Source organism: Balaenoptera acutorostrata, chromosome 12 (assembly GCF_949987535.1).
Source record: "Balaenoptera acutorostrata chromosome 12, mBalAcu1.1, whole genome shotgun sequence".
Classification (NCBI taxonomy): Eukaryota; Metazoa; Chordata; class Mammalia; order Artiodactyla; family Balaenopteridae; genus Balaenoptera; species Balaenoptera acutorostrata.
This window is the reverse complement of record NC_080075.1, coordinates 76,490,748-76,518,018: the sequence shown is the minus strand read 5'-3', so window position 1 is coordinate 76,518,018 and position 27,271 is coordinate 76,490,748. Positions and strand designations below refer to the sequence as shown.

The following is a 27,271-nucleotide window of genomic DNA, read 5'->3' as shown; positions in this document are numbered from 1 at the left end:
AGAAGAACTACAGTCTGATTTCATTTGACTACGGAAGCAAAAACCTTCGATAAGTGATGTTTTTTATTGTTTTCAACTTGGTGATAAAAAATATGGTCATTGTTATGAACCGGGGTGTCCCCCACAAAATTCATATGTTGAAGTCCTAACACCCAATACCTCAGAATATGACTGTATTTGGAGATAGGGTCTTTAAAGAGGTAATTAAGTTAAAATAAGGTTGCAGTTGTGGGCCCTGATCCAATATGACTGGTGTCCTGATAAGTATAAGACGAGGAAATTTGGACACAAACACACACAGAGGAAAGACCATGTGAGGACACAACAAGGAAGTCGCTATCTACAAGCCAAGGAGAGAGGCCTCAGAAGAAACCAACTCTGCCAACACCATGATCTGGGACTTCTAAATCTCCAGAAATGTGATAAAATGAATTTCTGTTGCTTAATCCACCGAGTCTGTGGAACTCGTTGTCGCAGCCCTAGCAAACTAATACAGGCACATTTAATATTCAAGTTTGAATAATTTCTAAGTATTCATTCCACCATTATAAAAACATCTCTTTTCCTTCTCTCTGGGCACTACTTTCATGAAAATTCCAAGAATCATAAGGACACCTACTCTGTGCAAATAGTCAGTCCTGGTTACTAGTTTTACAGAAAAAAATGCTAGAAAATCTGACCAGTCCACCAGAGGGCCAAGTGTACTGCTACTATGATTCTTGGACCACACACACGGTATTTGTTGAAAGCACGTGACTCAGAAACAGGGGTCATCCTTGTCCGTGGATCAGAGCTTATCAATGGTCCAGACACCAGCACCAGGTGGTCCATGCTCCTGGGCCATTGTCACAAGCATTGGGGTGCTTGAGGCATACACCACCCAGGCTAGTCCCATAGGCCTTCTCAGGATACAGAGAAGGAGGAGGGCACGGCTCACTCCCTGTATTATGCCTGCATACGGTGGTTCCACATCATTCAGTGTCTCAGCTCCCAATGCTGCCATTCCTTTACGCGGCGCTTTCTTCATGCACTCAGCCATTTTCCCTACGGCACTTGCACTGGGCCCAGGTGACTGAGTCCAGGAGGCTCCAGACTCAGCCACACACCCTGACCTGACATCCTGCCCCACACGCTCAGCTTCCTGGCCCTCAGGAGAAAAAGCAGCCCTTCCCTCACTCAGTCCAGAGCCTGCCTATGCCTGCCTAGTATTATCAGTCATACTGTTTTCAAGGGGAAATCTCACCTTGTGAAATGAAACGTAACCTGGTGAAATAAATAAAAGCAAACCAAATCCTGCCAAGTGAAAAGAGGTGTGTTCCATAACTAAGTAAAGATTCTTTCAGGAATGCAGAGACAGATAAATATTAGGGGAAATTTTTAAACGTCATATCGCTAAGTCAAAGGAGAAAAAAAAATCTTCTTAAAAGATGAGGAGGTGACTTCAATAGCATTTCTAATTTATAACACTAACCACCACAACAAAAACATTTTATAAACTAGGAATGGAAGATTGCTCCTTGATATGATAAAAAACCAAAATTGTCCCAAGCCAAATGGCAGTAATAGCTAGTTAAAAGTAAGTGATGTTCCCACTTAACAGAAAATAATAAGACAAGGCTACTTGCAATCATGGTCATTGTTTATAGTATTCTAGAAGTTCTAGACCTGTACTGTCCAAAATGACAGCCACTAGCCCCATGTGGCTACTGAGCACTTGAAATAGGGCTCATCTGAATTGAGGTGCGCTGTACCAGATTTTGAACACTTAGTATTTTTTTAAAAAAGAGTGTAAAATACCTAATTTTTAATTTTTATATTGATTTAGGTTGAAATTTTATTCTGGGTATATGGGGCTAAATAGTAATATATTATTGAATTAATTTCATGTTTCTTTTTATTTTCTTTTACCGTAGCTACTAGAACATTTTACATTACATATATGAATGGCATTATATTTCTATATTTCAGGGCTCTTCTAGACAGTGTAATCAGGTAAAAGAAAAGAAAAAATCTTTAGCCACAAGAAATAAGAAGGTGCAATTATTACTGTTTGAGGATTAGATGACTGTGCAGATGAGAAGTTATTACACATTTTAAAAAATAATTATTTAGAAATTAATGACTACTTTCTATGCCAGCATTAGACAGTTAGAGAATATAATGGAAAAATAAATCTCAAATGTCCACGAAATATATAATATACTCAAGAATAAATTGTATGTAAAATGTAAGACATTTTTATAAATAAATAGTTTAAAATGGCTTTAGTTTCTCCTTTGACAACAGTTTAGGGAAGAAGCAAAGATGTGCTCAGAGAACACTAGTCTGAACTGAGGCCCCCCACTGAGCAAACAGCTGTACTCACCTGACTGCCAGTCGGTAGTGGCTGCTGAGGACCAAATATCCATGTCCATCAAATACTGTAGAACTCACAGCATACAAGTTCAGCAATGACCTTGTTTCTGCCTCCACCTTAGGTTTCCTATCCTGATGTTTCTTTGCTTAATCATCCAAGCACTGCATTATAAAACATGATACATGCATCAGCTATAATTATACACTGACTTCATGGTTTGTTTTTTCTCCTATTCCTTTAACTTTTTAATGTAGGGCTGGTCCTTCCCCTTCTCTCAAATGACATTTCTCAGTCATCTTGTATCACTTCTTCAGGGACAAGCATAGTCTCTGTTTCTGCACCTCTGCCTTTTCATCTGAACAGATACCCCCTTTTCATTAGAGGCATTTGAAAATGCAACTCTTAGGACTCAATCTCGACAAATATTGCAGAGACAGAGGGACATTTTAACCTTTGACTTGTCAAGGGTAGTCACATCTACACTGAGGCTTAGTAAGGATGTGAGAACATTCCTTACTAAATAAATCTTTTTTGTAACTTTGGATGTTAACTTTAACGTCATTTAATATAGGAGGAAATTTGTATATGATTTCTCTGAATCCTTAATAGCCTAGGTTTAATAGACTGGAAAGGCAGGGCAGGGAGTCACACATCCTTGGCAGAGGATATAGGACTGTTTGGAGAAAACCTGAGAAAAACCCTGAAAGCCTCCAGGACCCAGTACCTTTGCAATTTGTCTGGTTTATAATCCTGGCCTGGAGCTTGGGACTTCTTACCTCCCAGGTGAAAGACTCCTTTTGGCCCTGGAGACAAGGACAATAGCCCCCAGAAGCCCAAGGGACAATTTACAAAGGCCCAGGGCTTACAGAGCCTTGCAGTGTCTCTCCACTCCAGACATGAAATAGGGCTTCTGATCCAAGGGCCATCCCAGGGAACTATTGGGAAGACGTGAGGATCTAGGCTGACAGGGGAAGTGTGTCATTTCTTAAGGCAAAAAGCAGTGGAGAAGAAGCAAATATGGAGGATGAAGAGTTGAGTTTGGGACATTTTTTTTTAAATTTTAATTTTAATTTATTATATTTACTTATTGTTGGCTGCATTGGGTCTTCGTTGCTGCACCTGGGCTTTCTCTGGTGTGGCAAGCAGGGGCTACTCTTCATTGCAGTGCATGGCCTTCTCTTTGAGGTGGCTTCTCTTGTTGCAGAGCATGGGCTCTAGGGTGCATGGGCTTCAGTAGTTGCAGCACGTGGGCTCAGTTGTTGTGGCGCACAAGCTTAGTTGCTCCGTGGCATGTGGGATCTTCTGGGACCAGGGCTCGAACCTGTGTCCCCTGCATTGGCAGGCGGAATCTTAACCACTGCATCACCAGGGAAGCCCAAGTTTGGGACATTTTTATATTGACGTAGAATTACCAAGTGAAGATATATTAGTAGGCATTAGGATCTGGAATTCAGGAAGGACATTAGCCTACAGATGCAGATGTTAACAACTATAAACGTAAGTCCAGTGGTATTTGATATTTCTCTCCAGGAAATCATCGAGTTTTTCATTTTCAGGAGCACACAGAGGACATGTCTTGGATGACATAGAGGAGATTTTAGAGGAACAGCACTGAACCTCTCTTACGATGCAGGTGGCCAGGAACTTCTGAGTGTTGTGTGTCCATTTTCAACTACTGCATAACAAATTATCACAGACTTAGCAACTGTGAACAATACATATTTATTATCTGACTATTGCTGTGGGTCAGAGTCTTGGTGTGACTTATCTGGGTCCTCTGTTCAGGGTCTCATAAGGCTGCAGTTGAGGTTTTAGCCAGGCTGTGTTCTCATCCAGAAGCTTGAATGGGGAAGAACCTGACTCCAAGCTCACTCAGGTTACTGGAAGAATTTATTTCCTTGTGGCTGTAGGACTGAGGGCCCCAGATTTTGCTGGCTAATGGTTGGAGGATGCCCTCAGCTCCTAGAGGTCACCCACCATTCAGAGAGGCCCACGTGGACTTTCCCAAAATGGCCACTTATTTCATCAAAACAGTGAATGAATTTGCTAGTAAGACAAAGTCTCATATAATGCAATGTAATCATAGGAGTGACATCCATCACTTTTGCTATATTCAATTGGTTAGAAGCAAGTCAGGTCCCCCCACACACACTCAAGAGGAAGGTATTATACAGGACACAAACAGGAGATCAGGACCATCGAGGGTCAATTACCTCAGAATCTGTCTGCCACATGCTGCATGGATGGGAGAGGCATTGAAACAGAATTGAAAAGCCATCTCCAAGGAGCAAACATATAGCAGTGGGAGGCACAAGAACATTCACCACATATTCTGCCATGGTAGGCCACATAAAAGGTGCAAAAGACCACAAATTTTGGCAGCTGCACATTAAATACATTCATTGACATATTCTGTTACTAGGGTCCCCATGCTATATTTTAGAAGGTTGAGAGCGAGAGAGGGGGGAAGCAAAAAAGCTAGCCTGACGATAACCCTCAAAATGTATTACGATATTCTGGGGAGATTTGATCGGCATAGGCAACTGAACATTGAATGGGCACGGTGATTGGTCAAAGAATATTTTGGTTGATTTATTTCCCCATCTTCCCACTAGGAAGAATGGAGTTGATGCAACTCTAGAAAGAGGAGATATCTGAAAACTTCTATAACTCAATAATCAAAACCTACGTGAAATATCAGATATATGCTAGGTGCTAAAAATCAGATCACAGATAACCAATTCATCAACAACCTGCACAGAAAGGTGTCTAACTGCTGAACACAGGAAGCTCTGGCCTGGCTTGTTCCTCCTGTGCCCTAACTAACCTCTCACCTCAGCACCTCCCCTGGAAGAGCTGGTCAAGACTCTCGAAAGCTGCCAACGTGAGGGGGTATGCATCGTGAGGGAGATGCAGTTTCACCTCCGTCTTTTCTCCACCAGAAGCACGCCCATGACACTGCCATCTGCTCAGCAACACGGCCTCCCAGGCACCAGGGACCCCGTTCGGGACATGAAACTGGGTACAGGGCCATTTCCTCTTGACACCTCAGAACTCATCTCCCTTCTGAAACAAGGACAGACATGCCCGATTTATCAGGGACCCAGGGAGCATGGAGGCAAATCTTTGTTCTCAGTAATTCTGAGACTTCAAGGATATTTGGTAGCAACTGAACCTAGTTTGTTCTCAGTAATTCTGAGACTTCAAGGATATTTGGTAGCAACTGAACCTAGTCTGCCTGAGCAACTGTTTCTGCAACACCAAACTCCATGAGGTTGTTAATGGTGAGAAGCGACTCTTGCTTCATCACAAACCAGCAAGAGGACATGCCCATTTCTACTTGTCCAAAGAAACAAGCATGTCAGGCAATACAGCTCTCCCAAAAGGGCAGATGTGCAGCTTCTCCACCCCGCCCCTCCCTTCCCGACCCCATCACAGACGGGGGACAGAAGCTACAGGAGAAAACATTCAACAAGCCAGGGCAGGGGAGGTGATACATGGAGGAGAGATGGATAAAAATTTCATTTCAGGCTTTGAAGATGTACCCTTTGGATTCTCCTTGTCCCTTTGTTTTGTTTGTATATTTTCTTGCAGGGGTGTTTGGGGAAGCATGATGCCATCTTGCAAAAAAGAAAGTACAGGATTTCTGAAAAGACAGCCCCGGGTCTAAACGCTAGCTTCTCCACTTATTCTCTGCCCACCTTTCAATAGAACAGTCTAATCCCCTTAAATCTGTTTCCTCATCTTCTTAGACGGGAACATTTAAAAGGTACTTAATCTCACTGAGTTATTGCCACGGGAGCATGTTGAGACCCAGCATTTCGCAGAAGCATCCTACACTCTGAAGGACTGCAGAGCCGAAGCCAGCCCGGGGTCCGCCACAGCCATGTTAACACCGCACGCCCGGAAACTAAAACCCGTGCTGGGAAAGGGACTTGGCCAAGTTCTCTATGCCAAAAAGATGCCACATGGGGTACTGCCTCCTGCCCAGGCCTGCCGGAGAGGGGAGACAGAGTTGAAAAGTAAACTTCAAAAAACAAAGAAGAGAAAAAGAAACGTAAACTTCTCCGCCTTGCCTGGGGGTGAGAGCCTTGCAGTTCGGGTGGGACTGAAGAGGGTGGGGCTTAGCGCAGGCGCAGGACTGGTCAGGTGGTGAGTCTCCCCCACAGCCAATGAGAGCTCCCATCCGACCTGCAGCCACCCTAGGTCTGTGTGACTCCAGGGGTCCCCTGCTGCTGGGCATCTGAGTGGCCCATCATCCCAGGCTCTCAGACTCTGTTCTGAAGGAGAGAGGTGGTAGCAGAGCTGGTGGGGTGGCAGTTTCAGCAGCTCCCGTGCAAATCGGCAGGTCTGCATCTCTGTATTGGGGCGGCCCCATCTCTATGTGCATCAGGAAGCTCCATGGACATATTTGTTTACTCCATTTGCCGATATGCAGTTTGCATAATATTGAATCTGGAAAGGACACTGCATCCACTGACAGGAGTTTTCCCAGCTGGAAAAAAAAAAAAAAGGAAAGAAAGAAACCAGCTTTACATTTTTTTACATTTTGGAGTAAAAATAAAGACACTCCACCGTGTGCCAGGCTTTCTGATGGATGGTTCTCGGGGTGGGGAAGGCCACGTCTGTGGTCAGGCCACGCTCCCAGATCCAAAGTATTGTTGGATGGCTTTCTCGTAAACACTGTTGGCAGCTCCAGGGACGGCTCTTTTGGTAAAAAGGATGTGCTGGAACGAAACGTGGGCCTCCAGCCAAGACACATTTCTTCCCATAAAACAGAAAGCATGCACATGTCAGGATGCAAGAAGCCAAGCCTCTTCAAGAGTGGGGGCGCCCTCGTCCACAGCATCCCAGGAGAACGGGGGGAACAAGGCTGAGCTGGGCTTTGACCTGAGATGCGTGGTAGCGAGCAAAAAGCTGAGGATGTATTCCAGCCCTCCCCATCCCCCCACCTCTCCGAGCCAGGCTTTCAATCAGATGCCTTCTGCCAGCTTGCTTATATCCTCAGATTGGTCTAAACGCCTAGCTCCAGTGTAAGGTACAATGAGGCCCCTCCAAATCTGTAAGAGCAAAGACGCAAAGCACAAAGTCAAGGGAAGTGGAAGGAAGCCCAGGAGGGGGTGTTCTTCACAGACCCCGGACAGCCATTCTCCTGGATACTTTCTTCTCACTCAGACCCTTCTCATCACAGATCCTTCCAGCCTCCTTGGCAGGCTCTGGGGAGCTGCACAGAAGCACTGCTTATCCAAACATCATTCTACACATGGCACAATTCCCTGGACCCTCCTACCCTGAGTGGGGTCCTCAGGGCACCATCAGCCTCACCTGGAGGTTGGTTAGAAATGCAGAATCATGAGGCCCCGGTGTTTCATAGGCACATGGAAAGTTTGACAGGCACTACCTGGGGGCTTCCTGGAGCATCCTCCTAACTGGACACGTGTGCCTCCTTCAAGGTCCTCCAGCAGAGAAGGATGGACAATCGGTGAATCATGAAGTGACAAAGCCCCTCCTCTCACAGCACCCCCAGGTCACCGCCTGGGTGTGGATAAAAGGCACTTTGGACTATAGATCCCACAGCCCCCAGGACTCCAGTTTTCTCAGCCACCCAACCTCTACAGTAGGGGAGCATCTGCTCACACTCTCCCCTGGAAGAGGAAAAACAGTAGAGCTCAATTCCAGGATGATTTAAGACATCCAATGAGAGTTAAAAAAAAAAAAATCAGATCTGGGGTTCTTCATTGTGAATTTTTCACCCTTTAGCCAGAGTTTGGCTTTACCTGCTCTAGGGACAAAGGAGTCAGGTCCCCGGCAGCCTGGGTGAAGTTGGAAATTAAGGGTAGTTGTGTCCCTTGGGTGGACATCTGCAGGAGCACCGGCCCACCGTGAAGCCCAGTTCTGTCTCATCATTTGGCTCTTTCAACGCTGTTGCTCTAGTCTGGTCACTGAATCTGGAGAACTTATGAGCTCATTCCTGGGCAAATCACCAAGCTCTGCAGATGACTCAACAGCGAGCTCCCGTCAGGAGCAAAGTCGCCCTGCACACCAGCAAGGCTCACAAACCTGGATCCTCCCTCAACATCCAACGTGATGGGGACATAACCACCCAGCCTCCGCGATCACTAAGCACAACTGCAGGCCTTCAGCGCTTCTCCGGGAGAAGCAGGGGCTACCTTTCCCTCCTGGTTTTGGCCCTCAGGACCTGGTCTATAAATATTACGAGTATCTCACCTTGTATGATGGGTGTGGCACCTGGAAATGTTTGTTCTGCCACCACAGCTGGTGCTTAGTGCTTACATCCTGTGAGGATAACGGGAACAGAATTGTATTTACGATCGACACGCTATTGGTGTGTGCTATAGAGAGTTTTTGTTTGGCTTCGTACACATAGATTATAAATTGCAGTATTGGCGCATCACATCCAGTTGCCATAGGTCGTGCCTGGAAACTAAAGCCTAGGGTGAGAAGGGGACTTGGCCAAGTTCACTGTCCAAGTTTTGTTTTGTTTCTAAGGGCTGCAGCAGTCAGAGGGTTATAGCTGTTTAACATTTTTTTCAGGTTAAAATTACTATAGCAGATTACATTCTATGAAACCGTGTGGCCTCGGTTACCGTTTTTCCCATGTGTTAGGGCAGACACAAAATGACTTTCTGAGGAGAATCTTGGTCTAACCCACAGGTGCATCCTGGGTTATCTCCAAAAGGAGACACGAGAGCTTTCTATTCAGGCAGGAGTTCTTGTAAGGTGACACAATTTTGACAAGAGTGTGTTAGTCTTACTCCCACCTTGGGTGACTATTAAAACATAAGGTTTTGCACCTACCCACTTCCCTGCAACAGAGAATATTTGCACTCTTCGCAGTTGTCAGGGAATGTAACCTTGAACTTGGTGTCACTCAAATCTCTCAGTTCCTCTTGGCTGAGAGGAATTTTATTTAGAGTATTTCCCGAGGGGAACTGTATTTGTTAAAATAATGCTAGTTACTCTAACAGACAAATCCGGAATTCTCAGTGGCTTGACACCATAGAAGTCAGTTCCTTGTGCATATCACAATCCAGTGAAGGTTTTCTGGCTGGTATCTTCCACCAGACCCTCAGTAGCCTGACTTCCTCCTTCCTGTGTCTCCACCTTCCTCTGAGTCCTTCCTTATAGCCTTCTCCTCTAAGCCAGCGGATGGGGAAAGGGATTATGGAGAGAATGCATTTACTTCCCAACCATTTCAGCCCAGAAGTGACACACATCACTTCTGCTCAAGCTCAGTGTCAAAGCCATGCCCAGCTGCAAAGGAGTCTGGGGGAAGTACTCATGTGCCCAGGAGGGAAGGAAACAGGCTCTGGTGAACTCAAAGTAGTCCCTGCCATGGAAATGCATTGCTCTAAGTCCCTTAAATTGACGCAGATTAAGCCAGACCATCTGAGAGCTGAGTATCTGGAGAGCATCAAGTGGGCTCTGCAGAATAGCTTCTCTAGAACAGCAAGGAGTTGTGCCCCTGGTCTAAACAGAGACAAAAGAGAAACACTCGGTGGGCGGGGAGATAGAGGAGGATTTCACACTGATGTGTGCCAGGTGCCGCTGAGGTCAGCAGCTGGGGCCTGATGAAGTTTCTTTTCAAGGAAGAATCCAGGAGGAACATCACTCCGAGGCTGTGACACAATTTTGGTGTCACTGGTGTGCTTCCGCTGGGCTTCAGCCTGTGTCCTCGCATCCTGGCCTCACAGTGTGAGTGTGTGCCAACTCCACTCCTGTTGGCTGTTATTTCTTGGGCTGTGACTCATGCCACTTATTGTGCTTTCCTTGGCCTTGGCTGTTGAAAAGCTTAGACTCAGATCAATACAGCCCATCTCTAGCAAATAGGTGAGACAATAAGGGACGTGTATTTTGAACCAACCTCACACCTGGTTCCATTCATCTTTCCTATTCTTCCATCTCCTGTGCCTCACTTTTTGTCATTTTTATGTCATCTTGCCATAATCCAACTGCTCTTGTAAACTGCATCTAGCCCACTTGAGGAACACAGTGGAATACAAGCAAATAGATTAACCACAGGATTATCAAACAAATACAAGAGTAGCAATGATCCAGGAGCTTCTAGAGAAAGCTGGAGACAGTGGCTTTTTCCCTTCTCTTCTTGCCAAGGTCTTGACATTATGGGCGTGGCTGCTTCGCCCATGGTGTCTCCTGATGAGCAAATCTCTTCCCTGTGCTCTGTGTAGCTCTGTGTGTGGCAGCCTTCAGGAAGGCACCTTCCCAGGTCTCAGAGCTCCCACACACTCCGGGAGATGGTAACCTCAGCTCGCTCTCTTTTGTATAGAATGACTGGTGTCATGGGTGCCTCTCCCTCCCACTGGGCTTCTTCCCGCGTCTTTGCATCCCAGTGCGCCTTTGTACCCAGCAATTGCTCTAACACACCAACCTCTAACACCTCTGAGTTCCACGGCGGATTAGCCAAGGGGCGGCACAGCTCACGGTGAAAAGCAAGTCTCAGAGAAAAACTCCCCACAGAACAAACAGGCAAACCAAACAAAATGAAAGCAAACTCATAGATCCAGAGAGCACACAGGTGGATGCCAGAAGGGAGGTGGGCGATGGGGTGGGAGAAAAGAGGCAAAGGGGACTTAGAGGTACAAACCTCCAGTTATATAATAAGTCACAGGGATGTAATAACATAAGGAATGTGATCAATGATATTACAATAATTTTGTATGCAGACAGTTGGTTACTAGACTTATTGTAGTAATCATTACCTAATGTATGCAAAAGTCAAATCATTATGTAGCACACCTGAAACTAACATAATATTGTATGTCAACTATATTTTATTACAGAGAGAGAGAGAAAGAAAGGAAAAGAAGCACTATTCAGTATGGTAGCTACTCGCTACATGTGGCCACAAACACTTGAAATGAGGCAAGTTTGAACTGAGATGTGCTGTAAGTATAAAATTTTGAAGACCTAGTACAAAAGAAAAAAAATAAATGATCACATTAATAATTTTTAATATAGAACAGGAATTCTCATCTAACCTCTCACCACTAAGTTCCGGAGGGGCACTTGCCTGGGATTCATGTTAAAAGGGAGAGACTGGGGATTCTATACCTCTGCCTACAAGTTTTAGCCCCCTGTCTAATGCACTCAGCTCTGAGACTCAGCCCAGAGAACAAAGACTTCGAGGTGTTATTCACCTGTATCATGTGGGCTTTGTTTTCAAGGACAAAAACTATTAACTTAAGGGGAAAAGTCATTCTGGGATTTTTTCTTTAGTAAAATTAAATATTACCTAGAGCATCTTATCTTTCTCAAGTACAGAAGTTCAATTGCCCACCCTGGGTCCTCTGAATAGCAACTAAGAAAGATAAAAATATTTTCCTGTTCAGAGATGATTTCAGTTATCACAGCACTAAATAGATGGCAAATGAGCAACCGGTTTACAAATGTTTGTTCATGAAGCCTGAATCTGTTGCTTAAGAGAATCTGGGAGGAACTGCTGAGGAAGTCAATGACCAGTGGGTGAAAATGTTTTAAGTGCACATGATAACGCTGAAGCCTGGCTCACGGAGAACACATGGAAGAACAGGACCTCAAACCACGTGATCAGGTGCATCTGAAAATCAATATGCCTGCAATACAAATCTGCGTCCCTTATCCTGAGCTAGGGAGAGCTCCCAGTTGCCCTGCAGCCCAGAGAGGCACCACCTTGAGCTGCCAAGATGCCCCAACTTCCATGCCTTGCACCCTGCCAGGCCCCATATCACCTCCCTTTCGTCAATTTACCCCTTAAGCATCCAGGCTTCCCCTCTGGGAAGCATGTGCTCCTACATCCTTCCTCAGCCGTGCACACGTCCTCACCCCTTTGCTCACAGCACAGGCCAACAACCCAGTACTTCTTATCATGCACATATTATACTGTTATTTCTCTTGTCATTTCTGTCCTCTTGGTCCCCCAATTTCTTAAAAATGGCCCTCAATGACACCTGACTCCAAGAAATCAATCCTTCAGTCTCCAGAGAGGGACAAAGAACCCCCACAAGCAGAGGATTCAGTAGAAGCCACTAATGGTTCAGTTATCTTCCTAATAAACCCATTTATTCATCAGCAGAAACTCATCCAAAGGCCCATGGACAGAAGTCAGGGGGTCAATGAAGTTAGACGGGGAAAATGTCTATCTTTATTTTCACTAACCTCTAACTGAACTATAGCATTTCGCTCAATTACGAATGTGAGCAATAAACCACAGTAGTTTTAGCAATGTTATGATTTGTCAACAGTAGAAATCAGATATTTTAGTATGTTATGATTGTTGCAGATTTCTCAAAATACTATTTATTTCAGACATATGTCAGTTATTCAACCCATAAGTAGATCTTGCTTTTTGATGAGTTAATAAAGAAGCACATATATGACTGTACCACACATGTTTTATTTATATTTTGATAACTGTATTTCAATATAATTAGTTTCCTTTGTAATCCTATATATTTTATTTTGTGCATTTAAAAACATTCTGAGAATGAGTCCTGTCTTAGTCTGGGCTACTATAACAAAATACCACTGACCAAATGGCTTAAACAACAAACATTGATTTCTCACAGTTCTGGAGTCCGGAAGTTCAAGATCAAGTCAGTGTCTGGTGAAGAAACTCATGCAGATAGCTACCTTCCTGTTGTACCCTCACATGGTAGAGGGAGATCATCTGTCTCACATCTCTTCTTTTTAGGGCACTAATCCCATTTGTGAGGGCTCCACCCTCATGATCTAATTACCTCCCCAAAGCCCACCTGCAAATACCATTACATTGAGGGTTAGGGCTTCAGCATATGAATTTGGGAGACACAAACATTCAGTCCATAGCAAGTCCATTGGCCTCACTAGATGCCAAAAGAGTTTATGGAAAAAAGGGAAAGGATGGTTAGCCACCCTCCCATGACCCCCATGAAGCATGCCCCCACCACAAAGATTCCTGTGACAACACCAGCCACAGAGTCTTCAACAATAGCTCTCCAAGCACTATACAGACCTGAATTCTCTTAGTTCCTCAAGAGGTGATAAATATCCACATTCATGTCAAAAGCAAGAAACTCATTTTTTAGATTCTTTTCCCATATAGGCCATTACAGAGTACTGAGTAGAGTTCCCTGTGTGTATATGTCAATCCCAATCTTCCAATTTATCCTTCCCCCCCCTTACCCCCTGGTAACCATAAGTTTATTTTCTACATCTGTGACTCTATTTCTGTTTTGTAGATAAGTTCATTTGTAGCCTTTTTTTAGATTCCACATATAAGTGATACCATATGATATTTGTCTTTCTCTGTCTGACTTACTTCACTCAGTATGAGAATCTAAAAAAGAGTAGATATTCGTATATGTGTAACAGATTCACTTTGCTGTACACCTGAAACTCACACAACATTGTAAATCAACTATACCCCAACATTTTTTTTAAAAAAGCAGGAAACTTAGAGTTTAGATGAAGCACAGGGGCAGAAAGGGGGTAGTGGGAAGCACTGAGAGGCCAGGAGAGCTGGTATCTGGGGCTCCTCAGGGTCCGTTTCTCTGGGAGAGGAGCTGAGTGGCCTCCACCCCCACTCTGTGAAGGCCCAGTTATGCCATGTGCAGAGGTGAAAGTCAGGAGGGTACAGCCGCAAGACCACCTCCTCAGGGGCAAAACCCAGCCCAAAATGTGTCTCCAGCCATGAGGCACCTGCTGATATCAGACCAACAGGGCAACTCTCTCAACTCTCACAAGAAAGGAAGAGGAAATTCTTTTGTGAATGTAATTCCAAACTGGGTGAGAGATATTGTGAGCTGCTCAGTTCCCTACCCCTCGCACTAATTACACAAGTGCTCTGGGTTAATTTGTAGGAGCGGACCATATTCCTGAGCGCACATTTTTTCTGGGTTTCAACCACTCTACTTCTCAAGTTGAAATTACTTTGCTGCAACTTTTCTTTCTTTCTCTCACCTTTAACTCTAAGTCTGTTTGCATGTTTTCCTTTTGCAGTTTGGGAAAAAAATTAAAAAGGGGGTAAAAAAAAATGTTATTTGATCCTTTGAAGAGAGAAATCCTGCTCATGGATTTTCTGCATTGAATTCATTGGAGAGAAAAGAGCGATTGAGAGAACAGAATGGGAAAGGGAGGACAAGGAAGGGCACAAGCAGCTTTGATCTCCTCCAGGGGGAGGTAGGGCAGCTGCCCCACCCCACCCCACAGATATCCCAGGGCATCCGGGCTCCCCGCCAAGCCCTTGGAGACCCTTCTGCAGCCAGGCCACACCCACCTGATTGGAGAACTCTTGGGCTACAGGTTCTTCAAACAGCACAGAAGAGGGGAGCGTGAGACTGAGCCAGAAATGCTTGCGCTCCCCTCCTGGCGCTCACCGCCTCGGGCACTTTGATCAGAGGAAGAAAAGCTGAGAACTAAGAAATCATTCTGAGCGCCAGCTGAGAGAGGGAGAGCTGATAAACCAGAGAAATACTCTTTGTAACATGAGCTTGTATTTCTTCCTTCATCTCTAGGCATAAGGAGGGAAGGCAGAATATGTGGTCATCAATACTAGGTGATAAATGCTCAGAACTTCTGGGTCAGCTCAAGGGCTCACTGTAGCCTGAGAAAGAGAAAACACCTAACATCTAACTCAGGGCAGGCATTGAGCTAAAAACACAGACTCTTACTGCTGCTCCCCACTGCAGAGCCCTCTGGAAATGTTCTCCTGACTTTAAGCATAGCTTTGCTGTCAAGGAGCTATGAGTACCATAGGGCAGTCATTAGGACTCAGTTCTCTTTAAAGAACAAAATCCTTAGCGCTTAATAAGTGCTGGGCATCGTGCTAGAAAAATCTGGAGTCCAAAGATGAATGGGAGTTGGGGTGCCCACTGTTTACCACAGTAAACTGATAATAACTCAGTGATAAGTGCTACAAAAGCTGTATTCACAAGGTCAAGGATAGAAAAGAGGGAGTGGCAATGATTCATTAACTGGGACAAGTGATGTCTGGGAAGGCTTCATCGCAGAGGTGATAGGCAAGTTGGGTTTGAACGAATGAATAGGAAGAAAACATGGCATGAGAGCAATGCTCTGTACCAGAGAAAGAACACACGCAAAGAGGCAGAAATGTGAAATCTCAAGGTGTGCTCAGCAGTCAGGGTTGGCTGGGGTCCAGTGTCTGGGGAGGCGTGGAGTCTTGACAGATGCGCCTGCGGTAAGGTCACAAAAGACCTTTGCCCCACTGCACCTAGCTCTCCAGGGACTTTATCCTGGTGGAGTGGTTTTTTTTTTTTTTTTTTTAAATTTTATTTATTTATTTATGGCTGTGTTGGGTCTTCGTTTCTGTGCGAGGGCTTTCTCTAGTCGCGGCAAGCGGGGGCCACTCCTCATCGCGGTGCGCAGGCCTCTCACCATCGCGGCCCCTCCCGTTGCAGAGCACAGGCTCCAGACGCGCAGGCTCAGCAATTGTGGCTCACGGGCCCAGCTGCTCCGCGGCATGTGGGATCCTCCCAGACCAGGGCTCGAACCCGCGTCCCCTGCACTGGCAGGCAGACTCTCAACCACTGCGCCACCAGGGAAGCCCTGGTGGAGTGGTTTTAAGAAAGTAACGTGATCAGAAGGGCATGAGTGTGTGAATGTGTTGTGCACACGTATCCTGGCAGCAGGGTGAATCAGAGGCGTGTAAAATATAGCGATTTCCCCTTTGGACATGCTGATTTTAAGGCATCTCTGGAGACACAGGCAGGGAGCAGCGGGAGATGTGTTTCCGTCGCTCAGGCGGGGAATCTGTGCTGAAAATGCAGATCTGGGAGCTGCCAGGCTAGTGGTGGTGGCTGAAGTCAGGCAGAGGAAGAAACAGACATGAAGCCGCCACCTCTGGACCCTGGTTCTGCCAAGTGGCTCCCTGCTTTAGAAATTCCTAGAACATCAGACCGGAAAGGTTCATAGGGATTAGCCCTCACCCCCCATTTTGCAGATGAGGAAGCTGAAGATGGGTGGCAGCTGCAGCCTTCGCTCTCTGGTCACCAGATTCCCACAACTGCCTCAGCCTTGACTGGCCTGCCCGCTGCGTCTAAAACGGGCCAGAGGTGGGAGGAGAAGAGAGAGACATAAAGGATTGAGGTGGCAGAGGCCAGATTTAGAGGGAGTCAATCTATGACCAAGAAGATGTGGGGAAGACAAAGGATATTAAGCAGTAGGATGAGAAGGGGGCTACAGCTTTCCAGTGTGGTGCCTTCTTTTTCTCCACCTGGTGAGCTCTCTCCCAGCTCAAAGGCCGTCTCCTCCATGAAGCATCCCAACGAGCAGAGCCCAGAGTGACCTCTCCCTTCCCTAACCTACAGGAGTCCTTCTTGCATGGTGTGCCCACATTTAGCCATAAATTAGAACCTGCTGTAGAGCACAGGGAACTCTACTCAATACTCTGTAACGACCTACCTGGGAAAAGAATCTTAAAGCAAAAAACAAAACACAGAAGTAGAGTCACAGATGTAGAAAACAAACGTATGGTTACTAGGGGATAAGGGGGTGGGGAGGGATAAATTGGAAGATTGAGATTGACATACACACACTACTATATATAAGATAGATAACTAATAAGAACCTACTGTATAGCACAGGGAACTCTACTCAATACTCTGTAACGACCTACCTGGGAAAAGAATCTTAAAGCAAAAAACAAAACACAGAAGTAGAGTCACAGATGTAGAAAACAAACGTATGGTTACTAGGGGATAAGGGGGTGGGGAGGGATAAATTGGAAGATTGAGATTGACATACACACACTACTATATATAAGATAGATAACTAATAAGAACCTACTGTATAGCACAGGGAACTCTACTCAATACTCTGTAACCACCTACCTGGGAAAAGAATCTTAAAGCAAAAAACAAAACACAGAAGTAGAGTCACAGATGTAGAAAACAAACGTATGGTTACTAGGGGATAAGGGGGTGGGGAGGGATAAATTGGAAGATTGAGATTGACATACACACACTACTATATATAAGATAGATAACTAATAAGAACCTGCTGTAGAGCACAGGGAACTCTACTCAATACTCTGTAACGACCTACCTGGGAAAAGAATCTTAAAGCAAAAAACAAAACACAGAAGTAGAGTCACAGATGTAGAAAACAAACGTATGGTTACTAGGGGATAAGGGGGTGGGGAGGGATAAATTGGAAGATTGAGATTGACATACACACACTACTATATATAAGATAGATAACTAATAAGAACCTGCTGTAGAGCACAGGGAACTCTACTCAATACTCTGTAATGACCTACCTGGGAAAAGAATCTTAAAGCAAAAAACAAAACACAGAAGTAGAGTCACAGATGTAGAAAACAAACGTATGGTTACTAGGGGATAAGGGGGTGGGGAGGGATAAATTGGAAGATTGAGATTGACATACACACACTACTATATATAAGATAGATAACTAATAAGAACCTGCTGTAGAGCACAGGGAACTCTACTCAATACTCTGTAATGACCTACCTGGGAAAAGAATCTTAAAGCAAAAAACAAAACACAGAAGTAGAGTCACAGATGTAGAAAACAAACGTATGGTTACTAGGGGATAAGGGGGTGGGGAGGGATAAATTGGAAGATTGAGATTGACATACACACACTACTATATATAAGATAGATAACTAATAAGAACCTGCTGTAGAGCACAGGGAACTCTACTCAATACTCTGTAACGACCTACCTGGGAAAAGAATCTTAAAGCAAAAAACAAAACACAGAAGTAGAGTCACAGATGTAGAAAACAAACGTATGGTTACTAGGGGATAAGGGGGTGGGGAGGGATAAATTGGAAGATTGAGATTGACATACACACACTACTATATATAAGATAGATAACTAATAAGAACCTACTGTATAGCACAGGGAACTCTACTCAATACTCTGTAACGACCTACCTGGGAAAAGAATCTTAAAGCAAAAAACAAAACACAGAAGTAGAGTCACAGATGTAGAAAACAAACGTATGGTTACTAGGGGATAAGGGGGTGGGGAGGGATAAATTGGAAGATTGAGATTGACATACACACACTACTATATATAAGATAGATAACTAATAAGAACCTGCTGTAGAGCACAGGGAACTCTACTCAATACTCTGTAACGACCTACCTGGGAAAAGAATCTTAAAGCAAAAAAAAAACACAGAAGTAGAGTCACAGATGTAGAAAACAAACGTATGGTTACTAGGGGATAAGGGGGTGGGGAGGGATAAATTGGAAGATTGAGATTGACATACACACACTACTATATATAAGATAGATAACTAATAAGAACCTGCTGTAGAGCACAGGGAACTCTACTCAATACTCTGTAATGACCTACCTGGGAAAAGAATCTTAAAGCAAAAAACAAAACACAGAAGTAGAGTCACAGATGTAGAAAACAAACGTATGGTTACTAGGGGATAAGGGGGTGGGGAGGGATAAATTGGAAGATTGAGATTGACATACACACACTACTATATATAAGATAGATAACTAATAAGAACCTGCTGTAGAGCACAGGGAACTCTACTCAATACTCTGTAATGACCTACCTGGGAAAAGAATCTTAAAGCAAAAAACAAAACACAGAAGTAGAGTCACAGATGTACAAAACAAACGTATGGTTACTAGGGGATAAGGGGGTGGGGAGGGATAAATTGGAAGATTGAGATTGACATACACACACTACTATATATAAGATAGATAACTAATAAGAACCTACTGTATAGCACAGGGAACTCTACTCAATACTCTGTAACGACCTACCTGGGAAAAGAATCTTAAAGCAAAAAACAAAACACAGAAGTAGAGTCACAGATGTAGAAAACAAACGTATGGTTACTAGGGGATAAGGGGGTGGGGAGGGATAAATTGGAAGATTGAGATTGACATACACACACTACTATATATAAGATAGATAACTAATAAGAACCTACTGTATAGCACAGGGAACTCTACTCAATACTCTGTAATGGCCTATATGGGAATAGAATCTAAAAAAAGAGTGGATAGATGTATATGTATAACTGATTCACATTGCTGTACACCTGAAACTAACACAACGTTGTCAATCAACTCTACTCCAATAAAAATTTTTAAAAAAAGAATTATCCGTGGGCAGGTCTCACGTTGCTCTTAACTGTGAATAGTGGATGCATATCATTGTCTGAACCCCCAGAACTGAGCAGGGGTGGGCCTGCCACAGAGTGGGGTCGCCATAAACAGGGGCTGGAGGAATCATTGCTCACTGGGAGGACACGAGAGAGCAAGGCTGGCAGAACCAGATCCATGGATGAAAAACCGAGTAGGCAGACAAGGAAAATGAGAGCAGAGCTCAAGAGAAAGCTGTGGGGCTGCCAGCCTTCAGGAGGCCCAGCCCAGCCCCCAGCCCCCGCCTGAGTCACAGGCAGGAGAAAGCACGAGTGATCTGATACCAATCATGCCAGCTGTGGCAGAGGCAGTACGGGATGATCTAATAGGTATTTTCCAGCCTTCGTGTGTATTATCCCCAAACAAAATGACATGTGCTTCCCAGCAGCTCCTCTCTGGTTATGAGCACTGTAATTAAGTACAAAGTACACACCCACCTCAGTCTGCACAGAGAGGGCGGGGAAGCCAACCATGGCCCAGCAAAGCCGCCTGGCTGAGTCAGTGCAGAGCCCCAGCCTCAGGTCGCTGGCCCTCAGACTCAGCGGCCCCGTGCCCGCCTCTGCGAGCTTGCAGTTCACTCAAGACCCCAGGGAGTCAAGGAGGAGGCCATGGGCTAGGAGAGTGCGGGCAGGATTCTAGCCCCTGTGCTGCACTAAATGGGGGTCCTTCTCATCTTGAGTCTCCAGTTTCTCATCTGGTGTCCCCACCTGGCTACTCTCCCTGTCACATGAGCCTAGGTTCCCTCTTCGTGCCTTCCCAGCCAAGCTTAGTCCAGAGGCCTCAGCAGCTACCCCTCAAACAGCAGCCATGGCTCTGGCAGGCATGGGATGTTCCTTTAGCACCCTGGCTGTCCCCAGAGTCCCCGTCACAGCCAACCCAGGTCTGCTCAGAGGTGGATTTGGGAATACATGTCTGGATTCCACCAGGGGCATTTAGTGAGTTTGGAACCAGAGCAAGATTCCCCTCCCAGACCCAGTGCCGGGCCCAAGCTTGAGGCGGTGACTCCTGTGACAGAAACACTGAGCACTGGGTCAGGTCTTGTCCACCCCCAAGTTTTAAGGGCCCCTGCCAGGCTGCAACAAGCCAAGGGACCCAGACCAGTCAGATCCTCAGGGTGGTCCCCGGTGCCCCAAACTCCCCAAGCTGTGCCCGTTGATCGGCAAACACCCGGACCTGCCCCACGGCTTCTTTGCTGCACTGTACCTAGACTCAGCACATGAAGGGCCCCCAAACCCCTTTCCTTGCTGGTTTTCCAGGAATAGATCGTATGCATCTCCTCTAGCCCTGGACTGACCCCAGATGTTCCTGCCGAGTGTCCCCCAAGGTCTGCCTGATCTGGGCTGGCCAAGTCCAAGCCAGACTCAGGGAGGCAGAGATAGAAGCAGAGACTGGGAAGGGTATGGCAGTCAGAGCATGAGATTCAACATCTGGAGAAATTCCCCGGGCACTCAGGTCTCCTCTCCCCATCCTGGAAAGTCGCCACATGCGCAGAGCAGTGAAAAAAGAGCCTGCGGGTTCTGCCAAGACAGCATCGGATTGAGGAAGTTGGAGTTTAGGCATCAAGTCCTGTGGTCCTTCCTGCCTCTCTGCGTCCCTCCCCTCTCTGCATCCCACAGTCACTGCCCTAGATCGCCGATGACTTCTTGTTCCAGCACAACTCTCCTGCACCTGCCAGAGGGACCTTTATAAAGTGACTCCTTCCTGATGTCCTCCCCCAGCTGTAAACCACAAGGAGCTCTCCATGCCCAAGAGGTAAAGCCTGCTTAATCCGTTCTTCATCGCCTCCCAAGACTGCTTCTCCACTTCACCCCCAGTCTCATCCCTTTCTTCCTCCTCTCCCACGTGCTTCTCCCCAGCCAGCCAGGACAGTCTACTTCGGCCTTCCTTCTGCCCTTCCTAATTTCCCCCAAGGCCACGTCCTCAATGCTCAGCCCGGCCCTCCGTCTGTCTGGACGCTCGCCCTGACCTCGCCGGCTCACGCCCCAGCACAGTCCTGGCCCCTGGGACCCTCCTCTTGGGCACCTCTCAGTGGTCTTGTGAATTACGGTCCCCAGCTCCATCCTCCTCCCGCTTCACAGGGGGGCGGTGGGGATGCTGCTGTGAGGGGTGTTGCTGAGGTGGGACCCCGGCTACGGCCCTTACTACTGTCCAAGGCCTCCTGCCGCTCTCTGGCCAGAGACAGCCCACGGAGGGCACCCTGCACCCTCCTTTCCACATTTTTCTCCACTGTTCTTACCACGTTCTGACACGATATTTATTTAATGTGTGTTTATGTCTCCCCCCCCCCAAAAAAATTCTACGAATAATAACTCTATGAGGGGAGGATTGTTTTTCTGGTTTTGTTCTCAGCTCTATCCTGTGTCCAAAACAGTCTCTGGCCCGTGGAAGGCACTCTATAAATATTTGTTGAACAAATGAATGACCGAGTGAACGACTGAATGCTATCATAAGCCCCAGCCACACAGCATCCCCGTGTAGGTAGATTCTTTCCGTGTGAAACCCTCAGAGAAGCCTGAGCTGAGGTGGAAGGACCCCTGGCTTGGGGCTCAGGTCCCCTGAGACCCGGCAGGAGCAACTTTCCTGTCCACAACCTCAGCTTTCCCACGTGTAAGATGACAGGGCTGAGCGGTGCCTGCAGCCCACGTGCTGAGATCCTGCAGACCTTTCCCGAAAACTGCCCGCAGGCCCTGCCTGGAGCCCAGCGGGCTCTAATTAGGAGCTGGTCTTATCATTTTTATACTTTAATTCTCTCTGGTCAACACCACTTTAATGACAGGCCTCTGTGGGGTGGGTCCTACACTCACTGAGCAAGGCCACAGCTCCATGTGGAAGCCCTGCTTCCCCAGGTACACAGCAGAGGCCCCCGGCTAGTTTCCTGCCCTGGCCCTGACCCGCACCACTCTCCCCATCCTCTCCCCACTGTTCTTTCTTCTCGCCCAGACCAGAGTTGTTGGCCCTTTCTTTCTCTGCCCCGTCGTAGGGACTTCAAGCAAGGCCCAGGCCCCAGGGGTGGGTTTGCCCTCACAAGGCTGCAGGGAAGAGTCGAGATGGGCACTCTGAACTGGGCTTTCCATCCAGGTCCTCCCAGGGGACGTGGACATCCCGCCCACCTATGGGACTAGAATATTTTTTCGTCTAGACTTGAGGGTTATATTGCTATTTCTACTGTGAAGCCAGTGTCCTCGCCAGATCAAACTGAAATTTTTCCCAAAGAGCATTGTCCTAGGAGGAGGTAGCCCTCCCCACACCGTCTCTGGGGGGGTTTGGGGGCGACAGAGCTGAGCCCTCCAAGGGCAGGAGGCAGGATCTGACTTGGCAAGAGGAGGGAGGCTGGAGGGGGTTTGGGCAGGATGAAAGGTTTGAATAAGGCTCCAGAGAAACACCCTTCTGAGTTGGAAGGTCCTTGACACGGGGCTGCAGCAGCCTCCTGGGAGGTCCATGCTGGCATATAAAGGACTGCTAGGGGGGCCTGGCCTTCACTTTAGGCTGGAGAAAAGGACACAGTATAAAGGCCAAGAGGCAGCTTAGGGAGAATGTTAGCATGAGCAGGGATGCTCTAAACCAGACCGCCGGGGTCCCAAGCTGGCGGTACCACCACCCACTGGCTAAGTAGCTGCGCAGTTTCTTAACATCTCTCCCCATCTGAAAGTGGGACTAACGAGAGCACTTCATGGGGTTGCTATGGCAATTAAATGTCTAATTATGAATAAAGTCTTAGGTCAGTGCCTGGGACAGAATAAGCACTCAATAAATGTCTGCTATTATTATTTGCTGTTATTTTTATTATTATCATTATTATGATTCCTCCAAAGCACCATTGCCCACATCACCACCACCACCACCACTCAAGACATCCCAAATCATCAACACGTGGAGCCTCAACACACATCCTCTGGCCTCCTCTGAACTCCTCCTCAACAGAAATTGTGCAGCTCACCCTGAAGGGCCACATTCCAGTTCCCAGGGCAGCAGAGTCCCCAGGCTCTGTCTGAGGTCCCCAATATCCTGTAATCGTGAGAAATCATAAGGCAGCCCTTCATCAGAAGAAATCAGTCCACCCCACGGAAGAGGAGATGCCCCCTGGAGGACACCCTTTGGAAGTTACTGGGCAGCCGCTCTGGGGGTAGACCTGGTGGAGCTGGCTCCCGGGAAGGGGAGATGCCGAGTCCTTCCCTGGCCCCCTGACTGCTCGGATCATCCATTTCCTCTCCACCTCCCCCTTTGCCACCTCTGCCTTCTCTCCAGAAGCTGAGGTTAGAGCCCTGCGCCCAGAGCACCAGCAGTCTCTCCAGACCAATCAAGAATCTGCCTCTTATGGGGGAGACCCACTACCCATCTCCAGCCTCTAGTTTAGACAGTGATTTCAACTGCCAAAAAAAATTCATGCAAATTGGGGCCAAATTGAAAATCTGTTCATCACTTCTTCTGGTGCCTAGGGTCTCTCGCTGGGGAATATTTTAATGGCTCAGGTCATCTGAAGCCAAAGAAGAGAGAGGAGACAGATGGAGTCATGCATTTTTACAGTGATTCTTAAGAACTGTCTTGTGGAAACCCCCTCTGCCCTCACATGCTGAAGTGGGGAAGTCTCATTCCATGACCTACTCTTACTAAAGATATTTCTCCCCACACCTGACGGCTCGGGCACGTTTCTGCGGGGACTCACTTGCACAGTGGCCTGCAGGAGGGATGTTTCTCACACAACTAGTTCAGAAAAATCCAAGGCGTCCTTGCCAAAAAAAGCAATCTTTTTGCTGCATAAGAGAATGCAAGAGCATCGGGTTTAACAAGAAAATGTCCACTGGTTAGAGGGACTTCTTGTCAATTAAAACCAACTCCACGCAAGAAGTGAAAAAATTGGGAGTGAGCCAGGCTCCACCCAACAGTCTAGTCACGCTTCTGCATGGAGGGTCCAATTTAAAAAGTCCCTGTGGGGGTTTCCCTGGTGGCGCAGTGGTTGAGAATATGCCTGCCAATGCTGGGGACATGGGTTCAAGTCCTGGTCCGGAAATATCCTGTGTGCCACAACTACTGAGTCTGTGCTCTAGAGCCCGCGAGCCACGACTACTGAGCCCGTGTGCTGCAACTACTGAAGCCCGCGTGCCTAGAGCCCATGCTCCACGACAAGAGAAGTCACCACAATGAGAAGCCCATGCACTGCAACAAAGAGTAGCCCCCATTCGCCACAATTAGAGAAAGCCTGTGCGCAGCAACGAAGACCCAACACAGCCAAAAATAAATAAATAAATAAATAAATTTATTTTATAAATAAATAAATAAAATAAAGAGTCCCTGGGATTCCCTTTGCATGCAGCCCTCTGGGCAGTCTCATGGGCATGGGACTTGACTGCAGAATTTGACTCAATGTCTAGTCCTCTAATACCCTGCAAAGGGAGCCTGGCTCTCAAAAGCTGCCCTCGGACCATGATCATTCAGCAAAGCCCCAGCTCTGCTCAGGGTGGTAGCCAGGGTGCTCCAGAGAAATAAAAGGATCTAAGTAGGTATATGGAGAGATTTATTTTAAGGAATTGGTTCATGGGATTGTGAGGGTTGGCCAGTCTGAAATCCATAAGGCAGGCTAGTAGGCTGATAATTAAGAGTGGATGCTTCAGTCTTGAATTCTGCAGGGCAGCAGGCTGGGAACACAGGCAGGCTGTCAATGTGACAGTCTTGAGGAGAATCCCTTCTTCTGAAAACCTTGGTCTTTGAGCTTAAGGCCTTAACTGATTAAGTGAGGCCCACCCACATTATGGACAGTAATGTGCTTTACTCAGAGCCTACTGATTTAAATGCTTATCACATCTAAAAACACCTTCACAGCAACATCTACACCGGTGTTTGACCAAACAATTGGGCACCATAGCTTAGCCAGGACGACACCTAAATTTACCATCATACTTGGCATACATACTCTGCTCTCTGACAGTCGCACTTAGCCAGTCTGCCCGCCTATACCTCTGACAGTGCCTGTTCCTTCTCCTTGAGCTTACACGCTCATCATCAGCTCTGTGCTTTATCAAGCGGCCTCTCCCCTTCCCATTGAAAAGTACCCCCATCCCAGCCCTCTTCAAATCCTTCCTTCCTCCTCCAGACCCAACTTCAGTCTCACTTCCTTGATGGAGTCTTCCCTGGCCTTTCTAGGCCACACGTGTCTCCCTTAGGCCTCCTGAATCCCCAGGTGTCCATAGCATAAGCCCAGCCTTTGATCACACACCTCCTGAACTCCTCCTTTTCCTAGTCTCATTTCTGAGTTAAGAGACCAGCTCACATACCTTCACCTCCCACCTAGGGGAGGGCTGGGAAGATTGAAATGGATACAAATATCCATCTGCTGGGGGTTTTCTCTACAAAGAAAGAACAACGATAGTAAGCACTGGATTAAAAAACAAAGTCAAAACAAAAACAGAAAAAGCAGAGAAAATCTGGAGGTCTTTCTGTTTGAAGTGAGCTAAAAACAAAAGTTGAGGTGGGGGTAGGTTGAAGAAGGTGACCTCATTGTAGATAAATACATCGTATGGCTCCTGCCCCAGCCAATCTGTAAGAATGTGGGATATTCTGGCCCTGCAACGGAGCTGCTTCTGAGCTGCAGAGGGAGTTTCCGGCAGGCATCGGGACTGCATTAAAGGTCTCCACTCTGCGGAGACCTCTCCAAACCGATGAGTTCAAAGTTCTGCTTTTAGTCGATTCAGTGTGTGATACCACTGGGCAGCATTTCCTCCAAAGATAATGGCAGCATCGATGATCAGATACGAAGTACAGGCAGCCTTGAGCAGCGAGGAGCCCACTGCCAGAGCAAGGGGGCCAAAACCAGCTTTGGGAGTGCAGTGCTGGCTGCTACTGTGCTGTGATGAATACAGCTCCCAGCTCAAGCTCCAACGCTGGTGGTGGGAAGGGCCCAGAGCCTCCCCACTGTGAGCCAGCTTGTGGGAAGGAGGGAAAAGGAGTGAGATACACAGAGCCCTCGGGCATTTCTGAAAGGCAGGGTGCGGCAAATCTCAGTGTCTGCTCCATCTCACTTAATTTATTAATATCACTGAGCATGAAAAAGTATCACACCCTGTGCTGAGTGCTATGGATGTAACTGACAGCCCTGAGCCCTGCCTGTAGGGGGCGCCCATTCCAACAGGGAAGAAAGATATAGGGCAAGTATTGATATTATAAACAATCGCCAAGAGAAATCAGGTTGATCATGTACCATTTTTAAAGGACAAAGTGACATCGTGGGAGTGGAAGGATTTTCCTTGCTGGGGTTGGCCAGAGTTGAAGAGGGTTGGAGATTTTTTTTTTTTAATAAAGTTATTTTATTTTTATTTATTTTTGGCTGCATTGGGTCTTTGTTGCTGCACGTGGGCTTTCTCTCTAGTTGCGGCGAGCAGGGGTTACTCTTCCTTGTAGTGTGCAGGCTTCTCATTGTGGTGGCTTCTCTTGTTGTGGAACACAGGATCTGGGCACGCGGGCTCAGTAGTTGTGGCTCGCGGGCTCTAGAGCGCAGGCTCAGTAGTTGTGGCACAAGGGCTTAGTTGCTCTGCAGCATGTGGGATCTTCCCGGACCAGGGCTCGAACCCGTGTCCCCTGCATTGGCAGGCGGATTCTTAACCACTGTGCCACCAGGGAAGCCCACGGTTGGAGATTTTACAAATGATTGCTTATCTATAAACAGAAGGCTTCCAACACTGCCTTTACTCCTTAGCCTTTCCTGTCCTGGTCAGCTTCTAGCAGCTCTGCTCAGCCTGGGGAGGGTTGGTACCAGATCTTAGACTGTA

At 46.7% G+C, this 27,271-nt stretch overlaps 1 long non-coding RNA gene across 1 annotated transcript in view; it reads right to left on the bottom strand.

Annotated features, from left to right (window-relative positions):
* Positions 1–6,280: 6,280 nt before the first annotated feature.
* Positions 6,281–27,271, bottom strand: part of LOC130709419 (uncharacterized) — a 313,571-nt gene continuing 292,580 nt past the window's right edge. Inside the window, exon 4 of the long non-coding RNA XR_009009969.1 lies at positions 6,281–6,851. This is a non-coding gene — a long non-coding RNA (uncharacterized LOC130709419). The remainder of the gene's footprint in view (positions 6,852–27,271) is intronic.